Source organism: Manis pentadactyla, chromosome 2 (genome assembly GCF_030020395.1).
Source record: "Manis pentadactyla isolate mManPen7 chromosome 2, mManPen7.hap1, whole genome shotgun sequence".
NCBI lineage: Eukaryota > Metazoa > Chordata > Mammalia > Pholidota > Manidae > Manis > Manis pentadactyla.
Window position 1 is genome coordinate 59,503,833 of NC_080020.1, and position 20,008 is coordinate 59,523,840.

Sequence of the window (20,008 nt, forward strand, 5' to 3'; positions counted from 1 at the left end):
AGGAGCACCCCTTGACGGGAGTGTGCGCAAGAAGGGTCCACATACACCCAGGCCAGCCCTGATCATCCCCCCTGTTCCGGCCTCCATGTGGGTGTACTCTGGTCTGCAATCTGGTCTGCAGTTTTCAAGTATCAATTCAACTCAGGTGAGGGCTAGCAAGCTTATTTAACTGCATATGTAAGCTGGAACCCAAATTGTATCAGTAAAGCATTTTGATCTCCTTCTGCCTGACTCCTTTGTCTTTCCCTCAATTGTTTACGAACTCAAGCGGGAGAAGGGTGTTATGTACAGTCCTCCTAGTATCTCATTACCAGTCATTCTACAGATCATAACAAACGCGTCACTTCCTAGGAAACTCTTCCCTCACCATTGAAACTTGGTCCTCCTGTACATTACTTTATATATACATATGTTACATTATGGTGTGTATATGTGTGGTGGGGGGGGGATCCTTCATGGCACTTATCCAACAGCATATCTGTCTGCAGGATTGCTTTCTTAAACATTTTGTTACAGAATATTTCAAACATATACAGCAGTAGACAGACTAGTATAATGGATCCCCACATACCCATCAACCAGCTTCATCAATTATCCAGCCAATTTTCATTCCACAAACCAAACAACTTTGAAAAAAATATCCCACACATCACATCATTTTATCTGTCAGTATCCCAGCAATATCCCCAGTCTCTGATAGACAAACACTAACCTCTGTTTGTTTTCTTACTTAACCTATTTGTGGGGTTATTCCTGTTAATGATTATTTCTACACACACACCCTCCTCCCCTCAGATTACAAACTCCTTGTCTGTTTTATCCTGATTGTGTACCTGGTACACGATAGGTGCTTGATAAAGGAGATGTAAAGGAAGAAATCTTAAAAGGGAATACAGAAAACTATTTGCCAGCTAGCATCCATTCCCCTTCTTTTGGTAGCAGTTCCCAGAAGTTCCCTCTCAGTCTCAATTCGGAGTCACTGTGATTCAAGAAGCGAGGGACTCCACTGCCGGCTCCAGGGGTATGGCATGTGGCTCAGGTCTGATATCACAGAGGAATGCAACCTCCTGGCCAGCAAAATGGGCTTACTGATGAGCATAGGACCCAGTCAGAGACAACACAGTGCTGGAGAACTGGGTGGGCAGCTGGGAGAGAGGCCAGCACTTTCCTGGAGAATGAGAGGCTAATATCACTGCAAGGTCGGAGTGTATTTGAAAATGGCTCTGACACAGAGGATGTAGAATCAAGAGGTGGAGAGAGAAATCAGGGCCTGCAGGAAGAAGCACTTGAGTACCTGAGGCAAACCTCAAGGGGGTCAGACCTACTTGTGGGTTTTTCAAGTTACATTACTCAATAAATACCATGCTGCCTTAAAGGAACTTGGGTTACATTTATCAAGATTTTCAATTCAAAGTTCTTGTCTGATTACAAGGGAAGAAGGAAAAGAAAGCATAAAGAGAAACCCCAACGCCACTTGAAAAATAAAGTGCATTCATTTCCAGTCGAGTAGTTGGTCTAGCACTCACATACTCTGAGTTCTCATGGCAGATCCTTGATTTTTAAGATGAGGGGAACTAAGTAGCCTCCAAGTCCCCTATGACTGAGAAATTTTGTGAGTTTTTGTGGGGAAAGCACACCGAGGGATCTGGACTTCCTTGCTGAAATAGCATCTGCTTACCAGCATACTTCCTTTTTGGTTTAATTAATTTTGAAGTACTTTATATCTTCCAGGAAAAAAATTAATAACTTCCAAAATGAAAAGGGCCCCTACTCAGCATTCCTCTGTTAGGCAGTAGATACACCACTGGAAAAAATGAGTCTTTGCTCACTCAGTGTGGCCCAAGATGGTCACATCAGCATTATGAAAACACATTCAGATATTAGATGTGATCAATAGGGAGCCAGCAATAAGCATTTAAAAATTTTCCCCAGCAGAGACTGAGCCTTCTGCAAAGAATAAGCTCACCTTAGCTGCTATGCTAATTCCCTGTTTCCTCTTAAAACACACGTTTTTATTTCAACCTCCCCTTTTAAAACAGGAAATCCAAAAAGTAGAAAATGTTCACCTGGTTGAGGGACGAATCTCAAAATAATATATAAAGGAAACAAAAAATTCAGGTATATTTAGGAATCTATTGGATTTAAAGTTATAAATTCTGTTAGACAATACAGTTATGGAATTGCAACCAGGAATTTACTGTTATTACAAGGGGTGAGAATAAACTGCAGCAGGAAACGAAAATGGCCTCAAGAACCATAGAGACGGATCCTTAGGCTGAAGACCTCCCATTTGTCATCTACTGTCCCACTATGTCAGAAGGAAAGGCTCCTAGACAATTAAAGAGCCTACTTCCTTCCTCTTTATATTCTTCTCCACAAAAAGATACATAAGCAGGAAAGGTCTATCGTTTAAAAGACATTTCCTCTGATCTTGCTGAATCTGTATTTATCCAAATTTCTGGTTGAAGTGATTCATAGTCTTTCTAGGAAGCAGTTTGACAATATATATATCAAAATCTTAGAAGTAGGCAGACCCTTTGTGGTATCAGCATGGTCCCAAATGATCCTTGCTGCCTGGTATTCACTCCTTTGTGTAGTTCCTCTTGCAATGAATCATGGCTTTGAGACTGTATTAGTGTCCTATGGCTGCTGTAACAAAGTACAACAAATTTAGTGGCTTAAAACAACACAAGTTTATTATCTAGTTCTCAATTGTATTATAGGTCTGGAGGTCAGAAGTCCAACATGGGTCACAACTGGGCTAATACCAAGGTGTGGACAAGGTTGCATTTTCTCTGGAGACTCTGAAGGAGAATCCATTTCCTTGCCTTTCCAGCTTCTAGGCTTTCTGTCCTCCTTGGCTCCTGGCTTCCTTCTGGCCAGCAATCACATCACTATGACATCTGCTTCTGTAGTCACATCTCCTTCTCCAACTCTAATTCTCCTACTTTCCTGTTTTACTTATAAGAACCCTTGCAATTATATTGGACCCACCTGGATAATTCAAAATATAATCTATCCATCTCCAAATCCTAATTTATGAACATCTGCAAATTCCCTTTTGCAACAAAAAGTAAATAAAGATAACATATTCACAAGTTCAATTGTTTTAGGACATCTTTGAGGTGTTATTCTGCTTACCACAGTGACCAACAGAAGTTGGCAGATGTGATTTCCGTTTGTGAGGTCATAAAAAGCATTGCAATTTCTGTCTCACTTTCTGGAATGTTTTCTCCTGGGGAAGTCAGCTGCCATGTATAAGGACACAAACAGCCCAGTGGAAAGGCCCATGTGGAGAAAAAGAAAGGCTTTCTACCCACAAGCAGGGCCAATTTACCAGCCAAGTGCACGAGCCACCATAGAGTGGATCCTCCAACAGTCAAGCCTTCACATGACTACAACCCCAGCCAACAACCGAATACAACCTCAGGAAATCACATCTGCCAACTTCTGTTGGTCACCGTGGTAAGCAGAATAATACCTCAGAGATGTCCTAAAATAATTGAACTTGTGAATGTTATCTTTATGTATTTTTATTGCAAAAGGGAATTTGCAGATGTTCATAAATTAGGATTTGGAGATGGTTTTGTAGAAGACCCTACCTAGTCACTCCTGAATCCCTGACCCAATGATTAAGTATTATTTTTGTTTTATGCCTCTCAGTTTCAGGGTGATTTATTATGCAACTTTATAACTAATATACCTTTGACCCAACTATTCCACTCCTAAAAATGGAGTCAGTTGTATGTGGAAAGAATTCTGGGTAAAGAATCAGTTATATTACACAAAATAGTTATATGCGCAAAAAATTCTGAATGGAGCAGCTCATCAGAGTTGTTTTTAGTGAAATATTAAAAACGTCCTAAATATGCAACTATGGGATTGGTTAAATAAAATAAAACATCTCCATAAAATGGCTGAGTATGTATCATGTTGCAGAACATAAAAATTATGTTTTAAACACGGTTTTCAAACTTTTTCTGGATAGAACCTGTGTTTAAGTAAAAATTTTAAGAGAAGCTTGTGTAATAAAAGCAAGTCTCTCAGGTTGAGGAGGGTTCCACTCTCCCAGATCAGGCCCTGGCAATGGCGCACCCCAATACCTAGGATGTGGGAGCAGAGTTTGAAAGCCACTGTTCTAATAGAATCTTTAATAACATGTGAATCAACACACCAACTGAAAAAATCAAGACCCCTTTTTTGTGATATGCTTGGCTACCTCACCAGCCTCATCTAAGACTCTGCCTTTGCCATCTCTACCTCGGCCTTCTGGTTTTCTCAGCCCTTGGATCAAATGCCACTTCCTCAGTTGCCCAGCCTTTCCCTTCCCCCCATATTAACCCTGATGGATCAGGTCTCCTCATTTGAAAACTTCATACTCTCTATAGCTTTTCTTCCCACTATTTATCACCATCATTTCATTATTTCATTAATGCCTTTCTCCCACACAGGACTGCTAATGTCAAAGTGATTTTTTTGAAAAACCAAATATCATTTGTGTTAGTTTGCTAGGACTACCATACATAACAATGTACTGGAGACTTGGTGGCCTAACCAACAGAAACTTATTTTCTCATAGTCTTGGAGGCTGGAAGTCCAAGTTAAGGAGGTGTTGGAGGTTTGGTTTCTTTGGTCACCTTCTCCCTGTGTCCTCACATGGTTGTTCCTTGGTCTGTGTGTATACATTTCCTCTATTTATAAGGACACCAGTCATACTGGATTAGGGCATTATGGACTGATGTTTGTGTTTGTCCCCCCGGCTCACCCCCACTGCCCACCCACCACCAGTTCATACATTGAGGACCTAAACCCCAGTGTGATGGTATTTGAAGGTGGGGTCTTTGGAAGGCAGTTAGCTTTGCATGAAGTCATGAGGATGGGGCCCTCCTGAAGGGATTAATGACCTCTCTTTCTTTCTCTCTCATGGCCTTGTGAGGATATAGTAAGAAGGTGGCTGTTTGCAAGTCAGTAAGAGAGCTCTCACCAGGAACCAAATCTTTTGACACCTTAATCTTGGACTTCACAGCCTCTAGAACTGTGAGAACTAAATGTCTGTTGTTTAAATCACCCAGTCCATGGTATTCTGTTATCATAGACCAAAATGACTAAAACAGAGGCCCACCCTAATGACCTCATTAACCTTAATTGCTTCTTAAGGGTCCTACCTCCAAATAGAGTCACATTCTGAGATACTGGGGGTTAGGATTTCAACATATGAATTTGGGGGCAGGTGGGAGACACAATTCAGCCCATACCATTATTAAATACCTATTCCAACTAAAAATTAATGAACTAAAAATAATAAATGATGTCATAACTGCAATGGTCATGACATTCAGGACATCACTGTACCATATTACATGTTCACACGAGTTATAACAGACATTTTAACAGAAGTAAAATACAGCTACCTTAAAAGTGCCCATCAACCCTTCATAAAAATTAACTCAAAATAGGAAACAGACATTCTGTAAGATACAAAAGTATAAAACTACTAGAAGATAACATAGGAGAAAAACTAAATGATGTTAGTTTAGGTATGGCAATGACTTATGATATAACACCAAAGGCATGATTCATGAAAGAAATAATTGATCAGCCAGACTTCATTAAAATGCAAAATTTCTGCTCTGCAAAAGATATGTCAAGAGAATAAGAAAACAAGCCACAGACTGGAAAAAAATATTGGCAAAAGATATATCTGAGAAAGCAATGTTAGCCAAAATATGCAAAAGACTCCTAAAACTGAAAAGTAAGAAAATAAACAACCAGATTAAAAAATGGGCTCAGACCTTAACAGATACTTCACCAAAGAAGATATACAGATGGTAAATAAGCATATGAAAAGATGTACTGCATCATATGTCATCAAGGAGATGCAAATTAAAACAATGCACCTATTAGAATGACGAAAACCCAAAACGTTGACAAGACCAAAAGCTAGTGAGGATAAGTGGCAATAGGAACTTTCATTTATTCCTGGAAGGAATGTAAAATGATGCAGCCACTTTGGAAGACAGTTGGATGATTCCTTACCAAACCAAGCATACTCTTGCCATACAGTCCAGCAGTTGTGGTCCTTGGTATTCAAAGGAGTTAGAAACAAGCCCACACAAAAACATGTACATGAGCATTTATAGCAGCTTTATTTGTACTTGCCAAAATGTAGAAGCAACCAATACATCCTTCAGTTGGTGAATAAATTGTGACATATCTGAACAATGGAATATTATTCAGCCCTCAAAAGAAATGAGCTAACAAGCCATGAAAAGACATGGGGGAAACTTAAGTACATACTACTAAGTAAAAGAAGTCCATCTGCAAGGGCTACCTACTGTGTGATCCCAATGATATGACATTCTGGAAAAAGCAAAACAGTAAAAATGATCAGCAGTTGTGAGCAGTTGTGGATGGGAGAGATAAAGAAGTGCAGTATGGAGGATTTTTAGGGCGGTGAAAATACTCCATATGATACCATATGATGGATATGTGTCATTACACATTTGTCCAAATCCATAGAATGCATACCACCAAGAATGAACCCTGATGTAAATGATGGACTCTGGATGATCGTGATGTGTCAGTGTAGGCTCATCAACAGTAACAAATATCCCAGCCTGGTGGGGGGTGTTGATAATGGGGGAAACTGTGTATGTGCAGGGGCAGAGGACACATGGAAAATCTCTGTACCTTTCCCTCAGTTTTTGCTGTGTGTCTAAAACTGTTCCTAAAAATTAAGTCAATAAAAAAATTTTTAAGTGACTATCAGTTTAATATAAGGTGGAGGATCTTGTATTCCCAGAAAAATAAGGAAGAGCTAAAAAAAAATAAATAAAAGGCTACAGGCTTAACAACAAAAGGGTGGGATTATGTCAAAAAGACACAAGAAATCTTCTGAAAGGGTTCCCAACTGCCAAAGGTACAACATTTGGAGCAACAAAGTAAAGCGCTATTGAATTATACACCAAAATATAAAATAAATACACATGAAGCTATACTTACATAAATACATTGTTGAATAAATAAATAAATAGCATAGAGGAGGCAAATCTTCCTTACAGAATTCCAAATATCGTATGTAGATACAGGCTGCCTTCAGGAAGTGGCATTTAATTCCCACACAGTCCCTTAAGTGTTGGCTAGATTTGGAGAGTCCTTTGCAAAGAACAGATGAGGGAACAGGAAAATCATACCTTTACAGTGGACAAGCCTGGCAGTCACCACCTTGACCAAGTGATGAAGGTTACCAACACCAGCAATAGCATGTGGATGCCAGGTTCCCCTGATATGATGTGGGGAGAAAGGCACTTCCTCTCTGGGGTATTCTTTCCAAAAATGGATAGCTCTAATCAATCCATGAAAAAAAAGAAAATCAGACAAATCCAGATTTGAGACTTTCTACAGGATATCTGTATTTACAGGATACTCAATATTCCTCAAGACTGTCTCAGTTGTTAGGGAACAAAAAATGGAAAGTGGGAAACTGTCAAAGACCACAGGAGGCGAGGGAGTGGATGAGCGAATGCAATGTGGTGCCCAGTGCTGGATCCTGGAAGGCAAAAAGGACGTTCGTTAATAGAATAACTAGTGACATCCAAATACAGTCTGGAGGTTAGTTTAAAAAAAGGAAAAAGAAAAAGCCTATCAAGAATAGAATGTTAATTCTGATATTTAACTCAGGGGAAAAAAAATGCTCACAACTCTGCAGAAGCAGGCAATTCATATTCTCAACACAGAAATGGGAAGGAGCAATAACCTCATCAAAACCACAGAGGAAGTCTGTATTACAATTCAAGGTAACTTGTCGGAGTATCTGGCTCTCTTTCTGTGTATAGTAGAGTCCTCTTGATAATCCTGTCTGAGATACATTAGAAAATACTACATTCCTTTCTCTTCTCCCTTACACATGCCACAGTAAGGATGCTAATTCAACCTGAAACTGTATTATATTGAGAAAGTATATCATTTACTTTTAAAAAGAGCTTCAAGTTGAATTAACTGAGATCTAAAACTATTCATACAATATACCCAATGCTAATGCAGCTTTAATCCTGTTAAGGAAGATTGTCAAGAGGTACAAAACTTCCAAGAAAAAAATGATTTAAGAAAAAGAAAAAGTCATTTATAAGCTTGTATACCAGATCAGGAGAGGCATTCTTATGAATTTAAACTAATAAGGAGGACAGTATTCTTTCATTTCAGTGGTACTACAAAAAATCACCAAATTTAGAAACTTTCTGAGGACCTTTCAGGGAGGGAGATACTGAAAAACAAAGTGAGTACATTGTCTTTTGCTCAGATAACCCTTTATGTTATTCAAGCTGCTGCCCTCCTTTCCTGGCCCTTTTCTCTCTTGATTCCTTAAATCTATCTTTTCCCTCCATCTAACACCAGAAAGCATAATTAGAGGGCATGTGGCTCCCCCTTTTATGGAAATAGCTATACTTCTTATTTGCATGTGTTTGGGCCCATTACCAGCTGTCTGTAAAAGTGGGAGGCTGACCATTCCTCCTGGTTATCCAGGCAGATTCTGTTCAAAGCCAAAGATTAGAACAGTGCAAATGGTAGAAAATAGCTTTTTCCTTCGAAAAATAGAAGAGCAGTTAAAAGTGAATAGAAATTAGTGGATCAGTGAACTGGAAGGAAATGTTATTGCCTCTGAATTAGCCTTGTTCCCACTCGATTTTGCATAACAATATTCAGTTTGCTATTATGAAGCAGGATTTCAGCCTGCTTCCCAGCCCAAATCAGGAAAGTTCCCTTCTGCTGTTAGATTGGTGGGAATGAAATGCACAATGCAACCAAACATAGTTAAACCTTTCAGAGAGGAATTTTTTTTTTAAATCAAAGCAACTATTTCTGCCATTAACAGGTGTAAAATGCCTTTTAACAAGAAAGTGCCTAACAGCAAATGTGCTTTTGAAATATGCAGCACAAGTTGCATATAAATAAGTCATTCTAGGAGTCTATCTGCTTCAATTTTATAAAGCACATGCCTGCTGTCCTAAGCAAATAGTTCAAGTTGTTTCCAAAATATGGAGGCAAAAAGCAATAGAGGTACCATTTACACACTCATTAGTAAAGAGAGGAAATGCATCTGTTTTGGAAAATTGCTGCTCACTAAAAAGCAAGTTTCCTTAGCAACGGCTACATCACACAACTCTTAGACCACTTCTAAGCTATGAGAAATTATAGAAAAACACATAAAATTACTTTTATCAGATATTTTTTATCTTTGCCATGGGAATATTTCCCCTATATTAATAACATATGCCTGGGGAAAATAAGACTTGCCATGTACACACACAAAAAGATATACCTAGAATTACCCCTCCTTTGATAAGAACAAAGAGATGGGAAGCCATTCTATATCATCAGGTGACCAGGGAGAGAGGGAGAGAGGGAGAGAGGGAGAGGGAGAATTTCTAATTCATCGAAGAATTTCTAATTGGATGGTAACAGAGCCAACAGGTACAAGCTCTAAATCCCCTAATTCTGTTGAGAGTTATTTAATCTCACTTCCCGCCTGCACCTCACCTCCAGATGCCAGAGGTGACATCAAGAGAGGAGGTGGGCATTTCTTTTGTCATTCTTCAGTCTAAAAGCTTTCATTATCCAAAAAGGCATAGAATTATCTCAGTTCAACTAAATCCAATAGGGAATATCTTCATTCTTCCAGGAAAAAAAAAATTACAAAATATGGGGTTTTTTTGCCACGAGTACTGAAATATGTCTAAAAATAAAGTGGAACATCTGACTGTCAGCATTTCTGGATTGTTCTGATATGTATGTGTTGTTTTAACTGAAATGCTGTTTTTGAATATAGCATATTTTCTAAGTGAATTGTTACTTTGCAGGACCAAATTTTAATGTATTTTAATCGCTGATCTGTTTTAATGCCGTAAGTAATAGCTTGTTTGAAATGTCTTTTAACTGCATTTATTTACAAAGGCAAATTAATTGCCAAATGTAAAGCCAGAATATTTCATATCACAATTTGAATTTGGGACTTGCTTTGGGGCATCTCTGAAAGATAAAAGCATAACAAGATGTGACAGCCCCAGGATTCCTTCCTGGAGACTGACAAGTAGCACTGAGGGGGTGGCTCCGCTCTTCCCTCGGGTCTCCCCAGCCTGCCACCCGGCTCCCATTAGATGTGGCCGCCCCGAGATGAACAGTACTGAGGTAGGTTGCCTGGTACCACTGAGCATTGTCCACAGCAGGCCCGGGGCCCCACGGTGCAGGGGGATTGGCCGATGCCGCATAACGGGGGGGAAAACGGCCTGAAGAGCAAGCTCAGACCTGTAAGTCACTGAGACATACACCAGCTGTAACCAAGAAAGGTACTAGATCACGATGTTTGAAAATTAGTCATGAAAGATTAAAAACCTATCCTCAGCCAAATAATGATCATCCATGAATTTCAGCAAAAAAGATAAAAGTAGCAAGGGTCAAAAGAATCCCAAAAGTGGACTTCTCATCTTCACCCAGGTACTAACTCATCTGAGATCTGCCAGCTGCACGAAGCCTCGACTGGCTTCAGGTGGCGCATCTGTAAAGGGAAGACAGAACTGGACGGTGGCATGGGCAGCAGCCATGCCACCACGGGTAGCATAAATAAAGGAATAAGGCGGTGGGCATGGGGTCTACAGGGGGCACTACAGGAAGGGGCGGCTGCTGCTCCGCCCCACTCCCTGTGGCCCAGGGCAATCTGCGCTGAGGGTTGCCACTTGCCCCACTTTGCCAGAGTAGCCAGAAACATTTGCGAGTCTGTGTGTGTGCATGTTTTCATTTGAAATATCTGATTTTTAAAAAATAATATCAACCAATTCGAATTTTTTAAAACACCACTAAAGCCAACCCTGGGCAGTGAAACAAAATGTCTCTGGGCTGCATTAGCCCTCGTTTTTCTGCCTTTGCACTAAATTCTGTGTAGCATTAGGATTCTGTGATTTTAAAAAGTGTTGACTATGTAATCGTCTCTGGAAAGAGAGAGGGAAGTAGGTGGGTATGTTTTCAGGGGAAAGGCTCACAAAGATGAAATGTGTGTCATTCACTGAGTGGCCCCCTTTGCCATCCTCCTCTGAGTCTTGCATTTCATGAGCACAAAGCAAGAGGTGTGGGCAGATGAGCTATGTGAGCAGCTCTCACAGAAACTGAGTGCGTAGATGCCGCTGGAGAAGAGCAAAGAGAGAAGGGGAGAAGGTGGAGACTATTCTCCAGGGAATAATGGGAAAATTGCACCCATTCCCAGGAAAGCCAAGAAGATAGTAAGTAGGTCAGACTATCTTGAAAACGTGTACTGGGTATTAGGTGCTTTATATATCTCATTTAGTCTCTAAATATTTAAGCTGGATGCTGGCATTACCCCTCATGACTGTGACAGCCATGTGGCTTTCACATGAACCAGGCTCAGTGCAATGTGATTTGCCTTTATCGTATTTTACCAGCACTGTATCAGAGATTTTTACAGACAATGTACAGATGAGAAAATTAAGTCTTGAGAGGGATTCAGCAGTTTGGCCCAAATCTGCAGCTAATTAATTAGATGTGGGAGTCAAACTGAGATTTCTATCTACACAGCACTTGCTCCTCACACGTTTCTGCTTCTCTAAAAAACCAAGAGACTGATTCAAGGATCCCATTGCCAGGAAGCAGTGGATTCCGGGATTCCAACTGAGGCTTTGAGTACTAGGAGCCTCTGGTTGCTCCCCCAGTAGCACCAGGCCAGACACAAGACCCCAGGGTATGATGCGCTGGAAAACCGTCTCCCTAAATTCTTCTTGAATTTACAAACTTTTATCCTTTAGTTTTCCTTTCTGGAACACCATGTCCATAATCCCTGGCTCCCCTAGAGAGTGAAAGCAACACTGGGTTAAGATAATTAGATATTTAATACACAGTATTTCTCCTTCTCCAATAAAGCAAAAATATTAGAGAGTGTGAATGACACAATACTTCATTTAAAAACCAAGCAAATATAGATTATCTGAAAAAGAGGGCTAGTGCACTGAATAGATTTCTATTTAGTTTGCCACTTGCTTTGCATGTGAGAAAAATATCATAGACATCATTTCCAGATACAAACAAGAGAAGCAACAAGCCAAGTACAGAAACTGTTCTGAGCTTGGTAGAGCCACACCACTGTGACACCACTGAGCTCTCAGCATGGGCACTGTTCTGAGCACTGCATATGTATTATTTCCATGCATCCTCACCCAACCCCATTTCAGATTCAGACACTGAAATACGAAAAAGCTAAGGAATGTGCCCAAAGGGACACAGTAAGTTGCAGACACCTTTTGATTCTGGGCACGTGCTCCCAGTGCCTTACCAGCCTCTCAAAACTGTCACGTGACAGAAGGCATGGTCTTTCTTGGCCAGGGACATCATGATTTTTGCAGGATTTGAAGATGTCTTATCTTTGGTTCTTTCTCATTCTCTGAAAGCACATGATTTATTTCAGAGTGATTCAAACAAATACTCTGAGTACTTAAACCATACTGAAAGAGATCAGTAGGGCCCTACTGAGCACAGATACTGAAAACCACCGACTCCTTGGACAGGAGGGTGCTTGGAAATGTAATTTAATAAAGTGTTCCCTAAATGGTTATACTCACCGGCTTATAGGAGGCACAGGCACACAGTGTCTGCTTAATGAATGATGAAGGAATGAGTGAATGAATCCCATGTCTCTTAAAATTTACTTATTTATTCATTCAACAAATATTTATTTGGTGCCAATTACATGTCAGGCGTGGTTCTAGGCAACAGTGAGACAACAGTGAGCAAAACAGACATCTCTGCCCTCATGCAGTTTACATTCTGATAGAAACAGAAAAATCAATAGAATAAGTAAGATATTTTATGTTAGATAATCATAAAAGTTAAAAGACAAAAATAAAACAAAGAAAGTATATTGGAACAGTTGGCAGTGGTTTTCCTATTTTATATTTTAGGTAAGGTGGCAAGGAAAGTTGTCCCTGACATTAAAGAGTCAATGCTTTAAAATACTGTTCTTAGTAAAGATTTTTAAACTCGTTATTAATCATTCAAAATTTTAGTTCCCCTGTATGTGTAGTAAAGTTAGCTGAATATATTCAATTAATCTTGCTGGATTTTTTTTTATGTGAGATATGAGAGATGTGATTTTTCTAGACTCTTCCAGAAGAAATTGAAGAAAATCACAATGTGTGGTAGAAAAGTAGGATATAACTTACAAATCACCAATATGTGATTTTTCTAGACTCTTCCAGAAGAAATTGAAGAAAATCACAATGTGTGGTAGAAAAGTAGGATATAACTTACAAATCACCAAAGATCGATCTAGACCATGGTTGTTTTGCTTATTTATATCAATGTCTGATACATCAGAACTGGATGCTTCTCCAAATGAAATCTAAATAAATAAGTAGAGTTCTATCTGGAGCCTTCTTGAAAATCATCTACTCCTGCAGACGCCCACTGTCCTTGTTTGACCCCTCTGCAGCCTGAGTAGCATTTGAGGCAGACCAGATGACATGGACTGTCACCCACACATAACCCTCCCTAGTGTCAGCAAAGCAAATCACTATGCGAAGCTCTTTTGGCCACCAGGCAAGTAAAAGTTTTCTTTAATTCCCCTAAAATGTGAAGACTTACTAAGGAATACCCATTCTGTACAAAGGTGAAATGATTTCACAATATCAAGGTCTTTTCTGAAAGTTGATACCATGGAAATGGAATTAGGGTTAAAATTCAGATTACCACTCAAGACACGTGCATCTGTCGCTAATTCTATGTGAATGATGAGAAAAAGCCCTATGCACCTTCTCAGGGTTCACCAGCCTTATCAGTACCTCATAGTGTGAAATTGCACATTGGGATCACCAAAAATGTTTAAATGGTTTTATTTTTTCCCATTTATTTATTTTATCTTTTTTTTTTGTCCCCAAAGAAACTTATCAGGCTGTCAGTCCATAAACTTGTCTTCATTTGTTCATTCTTCCACAGCACGGGTACATTTTAAAAATAAAAATTTGTGATGATTTTGCTTTTTAAACCCTAAGCATTAGTCAAATATTTCAGTATTTTTCTGATTTTGAATTCATTTCCCACGCAAAATACAGCTGTATTCTGGTAAGAGAAAATGTGCAACTTAGACATTTAAATATATATCCCAAACTTATTTAACTGACCATTAAGCCTTCTAAATCCATTTGAGGAAATACCGTATACTTGGTACTTAGGAAATCTAAAAAGTTCTTAATTAAAAAGTCACATGGAGAACTACCCAAATGCATTATAAGTGAGGCCAATCAAGCACTTAGCTCTCACCCTGTCAGCTCCCTTCCAGACGTTTCTCTCCAGCCTAATAGCTAAATATCACAGTTCCGTGCCAAACACAACAAGGACTTTCCTGGCACCAGTGTGCCTACTTCAGAATGAACAATATTTCAGAGTCATCAGAATTAACCATCCACTAAATCCAATCTAATAAGGCTGCATCATCCTCCGTGTTTCACCTTCATGCACAATTTATTATAATTTCATATGAAAAACTAAAAGCTCAGCACACACATATGCTATCATATTCCTGAAAAGAAAGCTCTTTTTTTGAGCAGTTTTAGAGACTGGGTAGCAACTCAGACTAATTGGGTGTCTTCTCAGAGCATCTGACAGAATTCATTGAAAAAGAGATTAAAGACAAAATGTCAGAGTTTACCAACTGTGAGAAATCCCTGCATTCTCCTTCAGCCCTTCTGCACTGCTGAGATGAGAGGCCTCAGACAAGGACTCCTGGGGCCTTTCTGAAAGCAGGCACAGTCCCTGGCTCCCCTCGGGAGCTCCCTGCTACCCCAGAGATGGAGGGAAGTGAGGAACCACCTTATGTGATTTTAAAGTGAGACTGGAAATGCACTTAATCTGCACATATGTCTTCTCTTTACTTTTTATTACTTTCTTCTGACTTACGGGAAAGAAGAACAGCAGAGAGCACAGTGCACATAAGAACTGAGAAAGAAAGAAAGAAGTCAACTATAAGTAGGGGCCATCTAGATCTAATATTAGAAACATTAACAAGGATGTACCATCATTTTTCGGCTTCTAGTTAAAATGGTGCATCTCAAGTTATTTTAAATTGAGGATAAGGCTATCTGGAGACTGCAAGGAAGGCCCTAGTTAGATGTAGGTGATACAGATATAAAGCTCCTATGTTCAAAAAAAATAAGAACTTTCAGGATGGGGGAAGGAGAACTGAATCTTCTACGTGCTGACCTAATTTATTAGGTCAGTCACTTGTTACCAGCTAAATATGCTGGCTGTGAGCTTATCTTATAAAAGGACTATGTTTTCTAAGCAGAAACCAACCACAAGAGGATTATTTTCTCAACAGTACCAGTGTGCAAACAGGTATCCTCAGTGGGCAAAGGCAGAGGGGGCCCCCTCGAGCCAGAGGCTCCCAGCAGCTGTGGTGCCCTCCCTAGTCTCACATACTCAACAATAACTCAAATCCATCACAAGATCACTTGTCAGTCCTCCCGGGTTAAATGGGTCTTTATTTTTAGAGAACAATGGGAATTATAGGAAACTGGAGGCCTTACATCACAGAACTATAAATAGTTGTTGTTAAATGCAGCCCTGTTCTTGTTTTTCAATTTTAAAATGAAGTTGATAATTTGAGAGGGGTTTTTCATCTGTTGCACAGTTTATGATGCCCCAGTGATGTCATCTTACTTAGGCGATTAAGGACTTACTTAGTTTTTCAATCAGACAAATCACTAGCTCTCAATAGGATTTTTAATCAGAAAGATTGCTTGCTGTGTTGAGATTGTCCCTAGCAAACAGAACATGACTGACCTTTCCTCCACAGGAAATTTAAATTTGTATCATTTGTCTGGTTAGGACTTCTGCCATTTCTCTGTGGATCAAGATTACAGATGAACTTTCAGGTTCAGTCATACATTAAAAACACAAACACATAAGCTGTGAAAAGCTAGCAGCAGAATGATGTCTTACCCAGATGCAAAGGTCACCACTGTTTTTTCTCATTCATTCCAGCTGACCACAGACTCCTATGCTTACTGCTCTCATTTAGGGAACTCAAATTGGGAAATAGCCATACTTATGGGTCCTCAGCATGCTCACTGTATTAAGATTATCTGCTATATTTAACCTAGCTCTCTCATTTGTATGTTAAAGGGAAATTTATTTCCCTTGCGACAGACTAGACCTAACGAGACATTTTTTTTAATGTGTAAATGAGGTTATATTTATCAGAATAGTTTTGGTTTGGTCTACCACCAACGGGAAAAGAAAGGAGTCCCAAGTAAATATTCCTTAGAGAAGTCTGCTCTTAAAGTAAGCAATTTCAGGGCACAAACTCATAAAACTTATGTGTCATCAACTATTAATTAAATAGTTTAGGGAATGACACAGAAAACAGATTCCCCTACCCAAAGATAGTCAATAATAATAATAAAAAAAACTTTAGGAAAGCTATTTACCATGGTCTCCAGGATTCAATTCACAATTGTTTTCATATATTCAAAACTGAATTCATAAATTGATAGATTATGAAACCCAAGAATGTCTAGGAATCTGTACAACATTCATTTAATGACTTAAGACTGAGAGAGGTTAGAAGGTCTTCACCTAGAATTATACCAAATATGAAGCAGATTCAATGACCAAAAAGAGACTTGAGATTAAAGCTTTATTATGCCTTATTTATAAGGTAATGTTGTCTGAAACCAAGGTGGGCCTGCATTTCTACCTTAACTCTTAGCCTCTAAGCTACCTTTTGATTCAATTTGTTTAGCTGCATTGTAATATCTGATTCTGAGAGGATGTTCATTAGTTATCACTATACATCAGAAAACATTAAGAGCATAGACTTCTTAAAGTTTAACCTGTTGTAACTAGCCTACAGATCTAGGCTTAGGAGCCATTTAGAAATACTTTTCTTAATGTTTACTGATGCAAACATCTATAAATTACACAGTTCCATAATTTATACAACCGGTGTAAAGGATGCTTTGCAGTTTAGTCATGGAGAAGTCAGGTTTTTTGTTCTTTGTTTGTTCTTAAAGATATTTAAATCAGTGGAATAGAGACTTTTATCTTGATAGGCTGGTTTGATTACACATTGTTTTCATGAAGTGCCTTCACCAGTAAAATGAGTCATGCAAATGAGAGAGAAGGAAATCATTTCAGAATTCACCTAGGTGCAAATGCACAACTGCTTGACACTCTTCTTGGGCAACTGATTCAGATTTGACACTAGCCGCATCACTTCTATTGCACAATATAAAATATAAAATAAATCTTGAGAGGATAACTTGTTATTCACAGCAGAAGAAAATGCCCAAAAGTGTTTTTAAACTGAGTTTTCATAGTCTGTGACATGCCATGGCATTATTTGAATAATAAAAAAATGAAAAGTCAGTAAAAAATGACTGACGCAAACATCATAAATCATATGCCAATGTGAACAGATGTCTGTTTCTTTATCATAAGTAAGGGGGTGGGGAGTAACTCTTGCCCCTTGCACCAAAACTGTGCTAAACAGTTACGTATTAACTTAGCTCACACCCTTCACAGTAAATTTTAAAAACTGAGTCTCCAAGCAGTAATGGTCATACAGCTAAAAGTATCAGCAACAGGGTTCAAGCCCAGAATTCAAATCCAAGTTCCGTCCGATTTCAAAGCCCGTGTTCTTTCTGTTGCGTAGTCCGTTGCTCGGTTTCAGATTGAGTTGGCTCTCTCGTCAGGCATCTTTCACTGTGATGACCGACCTAAGCAGGGCTGATGAGCTAAACTGCCTGCAGAACAAAGACAACTGCTTCCCTAAACTCAGCGTGCTCTTTCCCTGGAGGCTCCCCCCACGGCCCTACCCCGGGGATTCTGAGAAGGACGGTCTGGTCCCTCTCTGAGTGATTACAACAAGTGCCCAAGCTAAATAGTGTATGCAAAGAGATTTTAAAGTTGTTCCAGCATAATTATCTTAATCAACGAAAACCAACTATAGTTCAATCAAACTTGGAGAAGAAAAGATTGTGTGGGAGTTAAATAAATTAAAGCATAAGGTCAGGCTTTTATAAGGTGCTCCAGATTCTATCACCTTGCTCTACTTCTTGCATATTTCAGCAGTCACGTTTTTTGTGACTTCACAGAAATAACAAGTCATTTTAAAAATCCCGAGATGGTTACAACAGTACTGCTAACACACACTGTGCCTCCACATATAACCCATGGCACTGAGAACAGTGGGATAAACTTGGAAGTCTGCAATTGAAACGTTATTTTTAAATCTAAACCAGGTGATAATAATAATAATAAAAAGAGGTGAGTGTTACTGAACTTAGGAGTTTTTTCAGTTTCTATATTGTTTGCATTGCTCATTTTATTTTTGACACTACCATCATCATAAGGGTTTGAAGAAATCTAGAGCAATTACCTCAAAACCCTCACACATAGGTTGACTCGATCATACTAAGGCTCTTTATCTATGTATTTCTCCAAACATTAAGTGAAATTACTTACTTGCAAAGATTTTTTCTCTTTTCAGAAAGTAGTTTTAGTTTCTTGAATAGTATACCAATGATAGCACATAGCCATTTCAGGGTGCCAAACCGATGATAAAGACTGCCATGACACCCCAACTCCATGATACCTTCAGTTACACGTACACACAACAAAGAGCATGCAGTATTTAACTTAAGGAAAACTCAAAGGCTCTCTGAATATTAACTGTTCTCCCTAAGTGCCACCTACTATCTAATCTGGCTTAGTGTCAAAGCATTGTGTACACCCGGCAAATTCTCAATAGTCTGAATGAACCGAAGCACTTTTAATCTAGAAAATGGTCAGAGGAAAATATATATACTTTGAAACAGTGGCTGTTTCAAAACAAAACCCTGACAGAATGAGTATGAAGCATGGCGTGTATGAGGCAGGCCCTGAGAGGGGCAACAAGACTTCCCAGGTATACTGCCTGCAGTCTGTGAATGGGGAGTTATTCATTAAACAGCCCACATAAAGAGGCTTGTTAGTACAAAATTTTGATGGAGCAATGAACTGCACAGAGGGTTATTATAAACTCTGTGTATCTAAATTTGTATGAGTGGAATACTACTTTGAAAAGCCGTAGGTACAAAATGTTTTGCCAATTTCTGTAATTTCAAAAAGGTCAAATCACACACTCAGAGCCCTCCTCCACTCCAATTTCCCATTGCTTCAGCTGTTTTTATTAAAACTAGCAGCTATAGAGGGATGCAGATTTAAGCCAAACAGTCTATTTTGCCTTTCCCATTTGCAACCAAATAAAATTTGATTTTTTAGTTTTTCCCAATTTCTCCAACTCTCAGATATATCAAAAAGCCTTAAAGGGAAGAATAATATCATTTTGAGACCTTGTCACAGAATGAAGAATCCTACAGTTGTGCGAAAAAAAAGACAAATTTGTTTTTATTTCAGAAGCTATGAAAAACTAAGCTGTAGCAGTCATAAGAGATTTTTGGAAAAAAAGATGAAAAGATGGCTAATATATTTCTCTATGAAAAGGAAGACAAGCTGAATTCTCGACAGTCCTCATCAAAGTCAGTTTGCACAGTGGCTAGATGACAAATAAGGGTATTGTTAGTAACTCAGGAAAACTGCAGCAGAAATAATTGAAAACTTCCCCTCTGGGTTCTCAGTTTACCCCAGGCAAAACAAAAACAACCCTGAAAACAAAAATACACACTAGAAACCAGACCAGGCATGGAGATGACAGCAGAACAAGTCTAAAGCTAAGATATAAACATGCAGGCTATGGCACATGTAAATACTTTCCTCTCTGTAAGGGGGTACGGAAATGAAAATAAACCTTTCTTATTCAGTAAAAGTAAGTGTTTGCCATTCAGGAAGCTAGCTACAGCTAACTATAGCAAAGTTAACTATAGCAAATCATTGTTTGCCAGGCTTTGCTACCTAGTGTGGCTTGATGAGAGGCACCGGTCCTAACATGGAGAGAACGAGTGGGTCTCCC

General features: G+C 39.1%; 1 protein-coding gene across 1 annotated transcript in view; it reads right to left on the reverse strand.

Annotated features, from left to right (window-relative positions):
- The window catches only part of MACIR (macrophage immunometabolism regulator), a 146,815-nt gene that overhangs the window by 102,042 nt on the left and 24,765 nt on the right, over nucleotides 1-20,008 (reverse strand). The gene's annotated exons all lie outside the window — the stretch shown is intronic.